The 13,350-nt window shown below is 32.2% G+C and overlaps 1 long non-coding RNA gene across 2 annotated transcripts; it reads right to left on the bottom strand.

The window, feature by feature from the left end:
• Nucleotides 1–384: 384 nt before the first annotated feature.
• LOC148600300 (uncharacterized) lies at nt 385–12,890 on the bottom strand. 2 transcript variants are annotated; one of them, XR_015918007.1, is made up of 4 exons: nt 12,721–12,890; nt 12,233–12,482; nt 2,918–3,073; nt 385–2,494 (listed from the first exon to the last, which is right to left on the bottom strand). It is a non-coding gene; the product is annotated as an uncharacterized LOC148600300 (long non-coding RNA). The 2 variants fall into 2 exon arrangements; XR_015918008.1 differs by lacking the exons at nt 12,233–12,482; nt 12,721–12,890 and adding an exon at nt 9,338–9,571.
• Nucleotides 12,891–13,350: the final 460 nt, after the last annotated feature.

Here is a 13,350-nt window from a genome sequence, read left to right as displayed (position 1 = left end):
CAAATAATATGTAATTGAAATGTGTATGTTTCTAATGTTCTGTGTTATTGCAAATCAATACATGTGCCTACAATGTTAGAAAAAACGCCACATTTGAGGAGGTGATTTATGGCAGTTTTGTTGTATCTTAAGTACTATCTTTACATGTATCATACATGTACTATGTGTATTTTTTTTAGATAATCACATACTTAAGTCAAAACCATACACAACTGAAGACTGCCAGTTTTGTACTGGATTATGTTGAAAAGGGTGGAATGATCAAAAACAATATGACAAATTGTGAGGGAATAAAAATGGTAAAATCTCCATGCACAAACCAATAAAATAAAGTATTTATGTATGGAACAGAAGCAACAAATATGAATGCATTCCATTTTTTTATTTTTCTGAAAAGATTATAATACATTCAATGACATTAAATAAATTATCTCCTATATTACAAATCACAAATCAATAAATAATATAATAAAATGCAGATCAAACTTCTTTGTCTTTCTGCAGAGTTCACATCATGACATTTCTTGAGAATTTTAATTGATGGCTCCATTCACCCGAATTTCACGTGAACTCTGTCACTTAGTTTATTTGCTCAATTCAGGTGAAAATCATGTGAAATTCGTGTGAAAATCATGTGAAATAATTTCGCCTGTGTACTTTATAAAACAATACCTATAACTGATTTATCTCTCTTTCTTTAGTTTAAATGCTCTGCTTGATTTGTTTCAGAGATGAGGCTGTCTTATCAAGACTGCTTATGTTAAAAGTGCTGCCACTTAAAGTTATAATAAGATGAGTTTAAAAATATACACACTTTACAGCTGTAAAGAAAGTTGTTTTTATAGTAGAAAGAAAAATGATTCTGATTTGTGAATATGATTGTTTTTCCTATGCGTGTCAATCAAAGGACATGTTCAACTGATAAAAGCATCAATTTGATAAATGAATAAATGCTTACAGATTAGAGCATCTGAGAAATAGTGCATTATTTATACTTATAATTTTTTGAAAAAAAAGTTATGCTTATATCCATTAAAATAAATGAAATAAAAAAAATCACCAATAAAAAAATCAATAAATATAAAGAAAAGAAGCAAATATCAAAGCTTTATTTAATTTTGAGATGTTTTATAATTTATGAAAAGAAATAAATTCATTTCAATTGCCTTGAAGAAAGCTGATACAAATTTTAGTAATACATACATAATAGCACTATAACATAAACAGAGATATGATGAATAGAACTATATTAATGTCTCTAACATATAATTGGTCTATTTTATACAGAGGATTGTTACATCTAGACATACAAATTCACCTTGACATTACCTAAACAATAATTTTTTTGATGATGTGGTCAGTTCTCATTTGTCATTGATGTTATCTCCCTTTGACCAGTACACAATTGTATTAACAAACAATCAAGTTGTGATTTTATTTTTTTAAGATTATTGTAGGAAAAAACGTAATTATTAGCAATAAACATTTCAAATGCTTACACAATTAAATGTACAAATTCACAGATAATAGATTACCAGTTGTTTTTAACAAAATTTACATGATATTGTATTAAAATTCAAAACAGGTCATTGGTGTTATCTCCCTTTGCTTAGTACATGTGCACAACTACATTGTGGAAAGAGTCATGTGTTTTTTTAATTTTTTTTGTCATATATATAGATAAAAACATGATTAATTGTCCATTTAATTATGAAAAAAAAAATTCAAATTTATTTAAAAATTATTCCCAAAACTACAGGCATCTTAAAAAAAAAATATTTGATGACCCTCAATTACACTTATTAAAAATCTCACAAAAATGGAATGTAATAACAGTGTCAAATGGAACTAAATGACCTGATTCAACAAAAATAGACAAGAAAGTATTAATGTCACAAAAATAGACAAGAAAGTATTAATGTCACAAAAATAGACAAGAAAGTATTAATGTCACAAAAATAGACCAGAAAGTATTAATGTCACCAAAATAGACCAGAAAGTATTAATGTCACAAAAATAGACCAGAAAGTATTAATGTCACAAAAATAGACCAGAAAGTATTAATGTCACAAAAATAGACCAGAAAGTATTAATGTCACAAAAATAGACCAGAAAGTAATAATGTCACAAAAATAGAGAAAAAAACGTATCAATAATAAAATCAAATGGTTCTACATTGTACTTGTACATGTATAAGCTTAAGTTTTTTACTTTACAAACGTGCAACTGAGCAAATATCTACACAATATTTGTCGTTTTAAGGGCATGGTCTGTCATATCTAGATGACCTACTAACTATTCTTCTGGACCTTAATTTCCCCCTATACATTAAGATCATTCTGATAATGTTGTCTACTTTTTATCCATGTTTTATAATCACATACGGTTAGTAAGTAGATGAGTATCATCCCTCCACTGTACAAAAAGTCAAGAGCAAGCGCCTTAATCTTCTTTGATGGATATTCTGTTTTGCCTTGATGTGGTTTTGCATTTTCTGAAGAAAAAAAAAAGCTTTAAATTAGTACCAGTACAACAAAAATGTGCTTTAAAAACCAATGTATTGAAGTATAATAATTGTGAGTATTTTGAGATAGAGAAAGAAAATGCAATGTATCGTTGGCCTAAAACTCAACAAATAACAACAAAGCCACAGCTACATGTACGTGTACCTGTATGATAATATGAATCAATCGATACAATTTAAATTTAAGTTTATATATCCATATTCATTTAAAACCCACAACCTGACCCAATAATGATAAGTTGCTGTATTGAACAACAAGGGGACATAAACAAATTCTCATATACACCAACAATATTTATTTCAGTTCCATTGTACAATGTAGCTTAAATTACAATATGCACATATGACATATTGCTAGCATTTTGTTAATGTCCAAACATACTTAACTCTTACCTTGATACATGAACATTTATATATGTGTGTACATGAATGATTACTTCAGTTTTTCTTAGAGCTTCAACTGTATTTAGTTATTCATACTGCGTTACATTTTGTGCTTGTGCTGCCTGTTTCAATTTCTCCTTTTTTTTCTTCCAGTTTTCTTACCTCCTGAAATGAATAGCATATGGAAAAGTTTTAGAATATGGAGGTAGCGGGTTGTGGACTACAATGAAAAACTATATAAATGTAATACATGCACATTGTACATGTATATTGTAACATCAACCAATCATTGGTGACTATTTTCCATGTTCTTCTGACACTTTTCTAGTAATTGATTAATTAGAGTTTTTCATCTTCCTTTTCATCTTCCTTTTCATCTTCCTTTGCACAATAGAAAAACAATTGCAATAGATATCAATGGATTTTTTGCCTGCACTAACAGAGTACAATGTACATGTTTCAACAGTTTGTCAATAATACATGTACATCAGGGGCGGATTCAGGCGGGGGTGTGGAGGACGGGCGCGCCCCCTAAAATTTGCAAAGCATGGGGTTTCTCGCTAATTTTACCATAAAAGATATCTACCCACTCTAGAAGAATATTTCAAAAATTTAACCTAAAATAACATTTCACTGTGCCCCCCCCCCCAATCTAAAATCCTTGATCCGCCCCTGAACATAGAAACTAAAGACAGCAATTACTTTGAGCTCTTTTGTGATTTGAATGTAGTTGTACATGTACATGGACCAGGAAAACAGTAATATACATTTAAATTAAACTTCTTCAAAAATGTATTAAAAAATATTGACAGTTACTTTTCATTTAATAAAAATGTGTGATATTATGTAAGACCGTTTGATAAATTCAAAGAAGCCACGTTTAGTGCATAAACAGGCCTGGGACTATTGCATTGTAATATTGTCACAGATTAAATTTAATTTCATTAGCAATTTCCAGACGTTAAATTTCATGAATCAAGAGAGACCAAGTAGGGACATTTGGACTTGATGATGGTACATGTAGATCTAGAAGTATTGTCAATAAGTATGCACATTGTTTTAATTATATTTACCGATAATTCCTTTTAAGAAAACTCTAAATACAAAAAAAAACTGATGTTAATGAACTAAAACCTGTCTTAAACCACCCCATTTCCAATATTTCTGGATCTGCATTGATGTAACTATGCATATTTATGAAAGGGCTAAAACCATAAGGGAATGTGTCCATCGTACCGGGTCCTAAATTTTTCAATTATCGGACTTCATTGATCAAATGTACAATGTAAATATTGACATATCATGCGATAGATACTGCGACCAGAAAATATACCAGTGCCCTACGGCAGTCAACATGTTTAAAACTATTTTGGTTGATAATGCAAAACAATCAGCAAAATTTATAATAAAAAATATAAACCCACAATGTGGGTTAATTACTTAATATAATTGTAATTGTATCTTCGTTCTTTGTTTTCTTACGCTGTCCTCTGTAACCCACATCGTCGGTTAAGTCTATGATAATGAAAACACTAAAATTCACACTAGTTTTAAACTATGTTGCACTTGTGTATGATTTGGGTCAGCATGATAGACTTCAAACGATATAATCTAGTACAAAGCAAGAATATGTGATCCCAAAACAGACGGGGATTCATTGGGAAGCGGACCCGACTAGCCCCTTTTACATAATCTTGATTTTCATATGTCTACCCCATACAGAAGTTGTATTTCCTCGCTACGCTCAGCACTTAATGCTATGAACAGCCCACTAACACAAAATCCTGGATCCACTCCTGCAATTCCAATTTGCAAAAAGGACAATGTTAGAATGAACGACACATTGACTATATGTGTAAAAGAACAATGTTAGAATGAACGATAAATTGATCATATGTATATATACACATGCATGTTTGTGTAAAAACAGAAATACTGTAGTCTATGCAGCAGTAATGAAGTAAAAGACCACTAGCTATTTATTTACAAGTTCAAAAGTAATAAGGGGACGACCATTAGATTATTAGGGGGCCCGGCAGATTTTGAAAATAAATAATCTGTCTCTGATTATTTAGGAAATAAATAATCTGGCCTCATCATGAAAAAAACTTAAATAGTCTGACTTTGCAAATTGCTAGAAACAAATTTCTGACATTGACTGGTTAATCGAAAATAAATTTTCTCATCTTGGCTAGTAAATTGAAAATAAATATTCTGACCTCCGCAAACCATTAAAAAAAAAAATTTGGCTCGCTACGCTCGCCGTGGTTTCATAATTTAGAAAAGTATACATGTTTAAATACTCCACAAATTTTATACAACACCTTTATAGTCTCCAGTGGGTAATATTGAATACATGTACATAAATGACTTTACTAGGGTAATGTGTAGTAGTCCATGAGATGGGAGGGTCCACCGTGTACTCCCATTCATTAACTTCATGGTGATTTTTACATACCTTTATACCTCCCATTACCGAATCAATTTGTCGCCAAAGAATATTATTGCATTCTTTTTCAGTATAACCTTATATTTATACCCAACTGGGTCAAACAGCCAAGATTGTTGTGACTCAATTGTTTGAGCGCCTAATAGACCGGTCAAAATTTATCGCCACATAGGACCAGTGCAAAAAAAAAGAGATAATAATAAAAAAAATAAGAGCCTAAAAAAAAGTTGTTACCCCCAGACTTGAAAAAGAATGATGTCCTATGTTAACTTGGTAAGAAAAAAAAGTTAATGTCCTATGATGTTTTCTTATAAAGTTTGTATTTGAAAATATAATATTAATATATACACTGTATTAAAAATCTTACAAATATGGTATTGATATAAAGCTATTTCTATTTTAATACAAAAACAGTGGCGGATCCAAGGAGACGGGGCGAGGGGCCCGGGCCACCCTTGGAAAATTGCAATTTTTAAAAATTGTTGAGAAATTGTTCAAAATACCCTCAGAATGCAGGATTTGAGGTTAAATATTTCAAAAATGTCTTGGGGCCAACCCTCCCTAGCAAATTTGGAACACTTCGTGATCCTCATCGCTGATCCTGTCAAAAAACATTCCCCTTTACCTAAAACTCAGGAACTGCCACTGATTTAGTTATTCCAATTACAATGAGTTATGTTAAATAGTTGTATTTTTACTGCATTTATATGTTGTAGACTATTTTGTTATAATAGTTCGGTTTTTTTAAAGTTAATAAAAAAAAATTAGTTAATTGTTTGTAAATGTGTCCTATGGATATTATCAGTATAAAAAGTGGTGTCCCACAAAAGCATTACATCAAAAAAGTATCTGTTCTACTGCTATTTGCTCTGATTCTACGTGGCGATAAATTTTGACCGGTCCCTAAGTCTTCCTGTAAACAAACTAAATCAATATGGGTTTCATAATATAGCAAAATGTCTTAACTTTACAATGGTACCAGGAAAATTGCCGTAACACTTAGGATTTTGGGGTAAAACGAAAAAAATGTACCCATACCCCACCGAAAAATCGCTCGAATTGACATATTTTTCCATGTCAAAACTCCTAGAGTATTTATGCCTACGAAAAAAAAAATGGCTTATTTGGTATTTTTGCCTCAATGAGATATGAAAAGTAGCCCAAAAAGATTGAAAAATTCTCCAGTTTATTTTTTTGGTGTAAATGAGAGGCATAAAGGTACCTTAAAAGCATATTATGGTTGATGAGGGGGTCAGGGGAGGGTTCACACGTACTATAGTTGAATATTGCTATTGTAGATTTCATTCATATACATAGATATGCGAATCTGTCCCCTAAAAAGTCCCTTGCAACATATCCCGTTAAATTTGGGGCATATTTCAGATCCAGAAATTCCACTTGTCGGGTTTAGTAGACTATGCCTTGTATTATAGAGAATGAACTTCATTTAATAATTTATTCGATAAAAAACATCAACAACAACATATGCTTTGATAAAGAACCCAAATCACATATTTTGGTAACCCGGATATACACATTTCAAATTAAAAGAAAATTAGACTATGAACATAGAAAATGAATAATGTAGTCAAGGTTATAATAAACATAAGTAATTTGACTTTCACCAGGCTGGAAATAAATTTTCTGACCTGAAAAAAAATTCCAGTCAAAAACAAGCAATGGACACAACTGGTGAGCCAAAATATTTAAAGTAAGACTACGCAGGCACATGTAATATTTTTGTGTCACGGAGAGACGGCTCCACATTTGTCCATCGGCACTTGGGCGCGACAAAATTAACTTTTCATTTAGCAAATATAGAAATTATATATATATATATATATATATATATATATATATATATATATATATATATATATATATATATATATATATATATATATATATATATATATATATATATATATATATATATATATATATATATATATATATATATATATATATATTTATATATAAATTTTCTAACAATCACCAATAAATATATGCATACATGTATGTGCGAAGAACACGTACGTTATTTTTAAAGGCTTACACTTTTCTTACTTTTCAATTTGATAGTAGGTACTAGAATTTTTAGTTTTGTGCAAAAACTTGACACCCATTCACGGGCGGATCCAGAGTTTTAGGTAAGGGGGTCCCAAAAATGTCTTGGCAGGATCACCGGTGAGGGTTACAAAGTGATCCGAATATGCTGGAAAAGGGGGGGGGTCGGGCATGCTCAATTTTTCAACAATGTTTTTAAATAGCAATTTTCTAAGCCCCCCTCCTCGCCCTCCTGAATCCGCCACTGTTTTGTACGAAAAAGTGACTGTTAGTTGGTTGATCTTTAAAATATGTGGTAACAGTGTTTCAAACCAAAAACGGAAGTGAGTATTGATTTTGGGTGTTATGGTCCCAACCGTTTAAAACTAGGGACAAATTAGGGTCCAAAACAATATTTCATAGACTATGACTAATAACTTCAGTTCCATGTAAAGAAAAGGACTATCATTGATATTACTCCACAATATACTATACGACAGACTGGGATTGTTTTGTTTTGCTTTGTTTTGTTTTGTTTTTTTTTGTCGATTTTTTTTAGGGGGGGGACTGGTTTAGTTTTAGAAACTGGGGTCCTTATGCACATGCCCTGACAATAAATTCACTATTAGCGAATGGATCTCTTTGAAATTGTAGTTAAGGTGGACTGTGATTGATTTTTGAGGTTAAGAATTAGGGGCTTGAAAGAAGCCTTAAGAAAGAATTATCCTTGTGTTCAAACAATAACTTTAGTTCATGTGAATGGATCTCATATACTATTTGTACAACAATGTGCCACACTATACCGGGAAGACTGGAATTTGTTCTGGGTGTGATATGAAAATATATATACCCGAACCATTTAGAAATAATGGGCTAAAAAGCGACCACTAGTTCTGGTCGAATTCTTTCCCTGTGTCAAATACCTAATCATATTCAAAATTCAAAGCTGTATATCGAGTTTGAATTATGTGTCCATACTTGTTCCAATGTGAAGGTTTCGATTTATGCAGTCGTACCAGGCTGTGCCCTGCGAAGCGTTTTGTGTGAAACTCTTTTATAAAAATAAGTTTCCGTAACTCAAAAACGAAAAAAAAGATTATCCAGTAAAAATAAACAAAAATATTTTCCAATACACATACATTGTACATAAACATACACTCGGAAACATGCGTGTCTATGCGGTAAACTTGCAAAACTGTATTTAATCATAAAGTTCAAGATTAAGTATTAAGTTAAAAATCACGAATATATTAAGATAGTTAAATTTGGTATCGGTGCCCATTTGAAAATGTTTTAAGTGTGTGTTTAAATTGGGTTCCGGGCTATTAATTACAAACATTACTGCATTTATTGTTCTCAAATGTTCGAACTGTCGAAAACTTACACAAACTATATATGATCATAATAAAAAGTGGACATTCCACATACACTTTCACATGGATGGATCCACCCCCCTTTTCTCTAAAACAATGACTCCGTTTCGCATTTCATATTTCAAAATCGTTGTCCAACGAAAAGTATCTTTGTTGAGAAAATAGGGTGATTCAATTATGTTCCTCTTTTGATTAGCCCTTAGAAAAAGAGAGAGAGGGGGTTGCGTACTAGTGTAAGATAACTTAAAAATACTTGCACTAGTATCTTGTATAAGACAATAATTTGTTTTGTATGTCAAACATTTCAATATGCAAAATAATATGCATCAACAAGGTTTTACAGAACGCTGACTATATACATGTAGCATCTGAAGAAATGTTGTTTTGGCGTGGTATTCGGTGATAGTCTTGCAAAAAAATTGAAATGAAACTATATAAAGAATATACATACATGTACCGATAGAACATTCCGAAATGATTACTTGGTAAATTGCAAAAAGAGAACATGTAAAGCAAAATATATATAAAAAAAACTTAACGTTCATCGGATAGATAACTCACATGATTGCAATAATGTAGCTGGACAACGAGCAAAAATGAGACTTGGCATTTAAGTTCGACAACACCAGGATGTTATGGCCCTGCCAATGCAACTGGTGCATATACGCATACCATCAAGATATATGATAATGTTTGTCGTTCCCATAAAGATCTCGTATATCGATCCTGACCATCGTAAACAATAGGGTATGTAAATCTCGTCCTAGTTTCATTTTCTTTACCGGAATTTCCGATGTAAAACGTATTGTTTACTTCCGGGTACTCGAAACTCTGTATAACAATGCAAAATGTTCTAGTTCATGTTTTTTTCTTACTACATTTATTATGTAGAAATATTTATTTGTCATTTTTATCGGGATTTTTTACACAGAAAGATTTCTGCCCTTAACAGTGAACTCAAAGCTCTCTAAATGACAAATCTCCATGCTTTTGAATGGTAGACTAGGACCTAATCTCGTGAAATCACAGGGTCACATGACGAGACTTACATACCCTATTACGGAAACTGTAGAGCTTGCGTGTTCAAACAATTATCCACTGGCTCAAGATATTAGGATCAAGGATCATCTGAATGCTTTGCAAGTTGTCCAGTGGTTAAGCATTTGAAATATACTAGCACATATTTTTTTTAAATTTGAGTGAACGGCATGGTATCTTGAGGAAACGACGAGGTATCTGGAGAAAACAATATGATGTCTTGAGAGTATGATATGGTATTCTGAGTGATCAACATGGTATTTAAGGGAACCACATGTTTATTTTGTATCTTGAGAGATAAAAATGGTATCTTGACAGTACGACATGGGATCCTGAGGCAACTGCATGGTATTGTGAAGGACCGACATGGTACATTGAGGGAACAACATAAATGCTGAGGAAACAGCTTGTTTTGAATGAATGAACAGTATCTTGAGCGAACTTCATGGTAGTTTTAGACATCGACTTGATATATACGTGCACAATATGATTTCTTAAGCGCAAGGAAACAATGTGGTAGGTTAAGGGAACAACAAGATAACTTCACATTGTTTCAGCAGGTATTTTAAGGGAACGCGGCATGATGTTTTGAAGGAACAACATGTATATTTAGGGAACGTCATAGTATCTTGAGGGATGGCATGGTGTCCTGAAGGAACGGTATGGTATATTTATGGAACAGCAGCTATCTTAGGGGAACTGTATAGTATCTTGAGGGTATTGATAAATTAGCCGGTTTCTTGATGGAAAAGCGGGTATCTTCAGGGAACGGCATGGTGTCTTGAGAGAACAACATGGTATCCTGAGAGAACGTTTAGGCACATCGAGAGAACGGCATGGTTTTTTGGGGAACAACATGGCTTTTTAAGGAACAGTATTGTATCTTTGGGAAAAGGCTCTGTATCTTAAGCTTACGGGAGCAATGTGGTTAGTTAAGAGGACAGGATGGTATATTAAAGAAACGATATGATATGTCGACCTATTGTATCTTGAGAGAACGACGTAATTTCTTGCATGAGGGGACGAGGTGTAATGTAATGAAAACAACATTTTATCTTAGGAGAACATGGTGTTTTTAGTGAATAGTCAGAATCGGTCGGGATCTGGTAGTACTGTTCCGAAACCTCGTACAATATCTTCCGATAATGTACATGTGTCGTAAGAAATTAAGGTAAATAATAAATTTGTGCAATTTATTTCGTTAGTACTAATTACAGACCACGATATCGTTTTGTTTTGGATAAACAGAGGTTACCTGAATTTATAAGAGAAAAGATAATTAACCGACATGTCACTATGTAATTGCTAACCGTAACAAAAACTGAAATTTCTTCGATTGCTTATGTATTAATTAATAAAGTCTGATATGTTCATATCGTAATCAATTTGTGGATACAAAACACAAACTTTTGTAAGTATTTGGCACAGTCGATGTAAAGTTGATAAGTCCCATATGTAATATTCAGTGACTCGGTCTTCGGTCAGCTCTATAATCGTAGTAGTAAATTACGTTGAAAAGACACAAAACGTGTAAATTGTCGATGGTAATTAAAAAAAGAAACAGTATCAAAGGATATCGTTCTGTTTTAAATAGTCTGAACTATGATTTACTGTCCAAAGAGTTAAATCACAATGTTTCAATGATTTTGTTTTAACCCGGACTGCATGTGTTTTCTGTATTCAGAATATCTATTTTATAGAAGGCCAAATATAAAATATTCTTTGTTTTCCCAATACCGACCGACCCGAAAAAATCGTCGCGACCCAAATAATTTTATTGACGATTTTATGTAAAATTTATTTTTGTAGTAGTTAAAATCCATGCTGTGGTGCTCCTATAAAATGGAGGAGCCAAATACATAAGAAGGGGACGCTGTTCTTTAAAGCGCATTTGTTATCGACATAGATGAAAAGAATGCATGATGAATCGGACCAAAACAAAAACGGACCATAACATAAACGGACCATGACAAAATGGGACTACACAAAATCGGACCAATTTTTTATGTGCACTCATAATTTATTAGTTTGAATAACGACTGGACACCTGCTGGACTATGGGGTGTCTGTAAGTATTGTGTCTGGTAAGTTTGGCTCTTGAAGAGAGCCGTAAGTGAAAAAAGCAATTAAGGAATTAATAAATAATTATGGTTAAATAATAAGCATAAAAAAAACTTAAGGAATCAAAGGTCGTTGAAAATTTGTAACTTATTTGTCTATACCTTTAATGCTAACAATATTTTTCTCGAACTAATGCAGATGCAAATAAAATACATTTTATATGGAGTAAATATCATTATCATAGTTCGTGCATTTAATAACTTGCTTTTACAATGTAGTAATATGCATTTAAATTAAATCTTTAACCAGCTTTTTATGGTATTGTATATACCGGTTACTCATGCTATTAAAGTATACTTTTTTAAAACTTCTGATGGATCATCCGATGGTTGGCGTGTTATGTCAAAAGGATGCAGTCAGGTCAGGTTGACTATTTGTTGTTGTGTCTGCAGTGATACTATCTGCACGTGTTAATGCTGAGGTGTTGCTAATTGTGTATATGGCATTCAGGTCTGTACTGACCCTGGTTGTCTGGATTACTGCCAGGTCAAATAAACCATAGTCTGGAGTTGGCTCCTCGGTTATGTGGGTCAAATCAGATGGACCACTACAAAGAAAAAATAAAAATAAAAATAATTTAATTGCTAATTGCATTTTTTTCTCTCTCAATGCAGAATAGTATGAACATATACAATTAGTAACGTAATTATTAACAGGAACAAAGTCTTTTATTATTTTTTTAATCTTAACATACTACATTCACTACAATACTCAATTAAAGCAATCATATATATTCTTATTGACACAAGTTCTTTTATTATTCATTTAATGTATTCAACACGTACCTTGTTGTTTCATCTTGTCTTGCTTTGCACTTCTGACAGCTCAAGCTTATCTGGGTGCCCTGTGTTACCATTAAGCGATATTCGGTCAATGTGACGCCTATAAAGATAGAATAAGAAATAAAACATTGTAATTGAAACTTCAATATGCAAATAGTAAATTCAAAAATAATAAATACATATTTGGCATGATTCTGCACATAACTTTTGCATTTGCTACATTACAAATCTATTGTCTAGACTTGAAAACCAAAGTTAGTTTTACATCATGCCAATGACAAACGCATATTAAACTAATGAATTATTTACTTATCTACACTACTCACAATATTTCTCATAAACAACTACATTTATAATAGAAAGAGACTTACCTGTATCACAAAGAAAGAGACTTACCTGTACCACAAACTCTGTTTTACCATAAACCACAATCATCGCTTTCTAATGCATGTTGTCTCACTTTCCTGGAACACACGACACAGTCGTCCGTAACCATTTTGACAAATAATATGAGGAATATGTACATTGCCTTTTTATAGGAAATGACCAAGATCAAGGATTTTCTATTCTTTTCATCTAATTTTCTCATTTTTTCCCTATATTTTGCGCATGATAATTGATTGACTAGCACGA

Source organism: Perna viridis, chromosome 13 (genome assembly GCF_037379345.1).
Source record: "Perna viridis isolate PV_CMFRI_1.1 ecotype Kerala chromosome 13, ASM3737934v1, whole genome shotgun sequence".
NCBI classification, from domain to species: Eukaryota; Metazoa; Mollusca; class Bivalvia; order Mytilida; family Mytilidae; genus Perna; species Perna viridis.
This window is presented reverse-complemented; position numbering and strand designations above follow the sequence as displayed.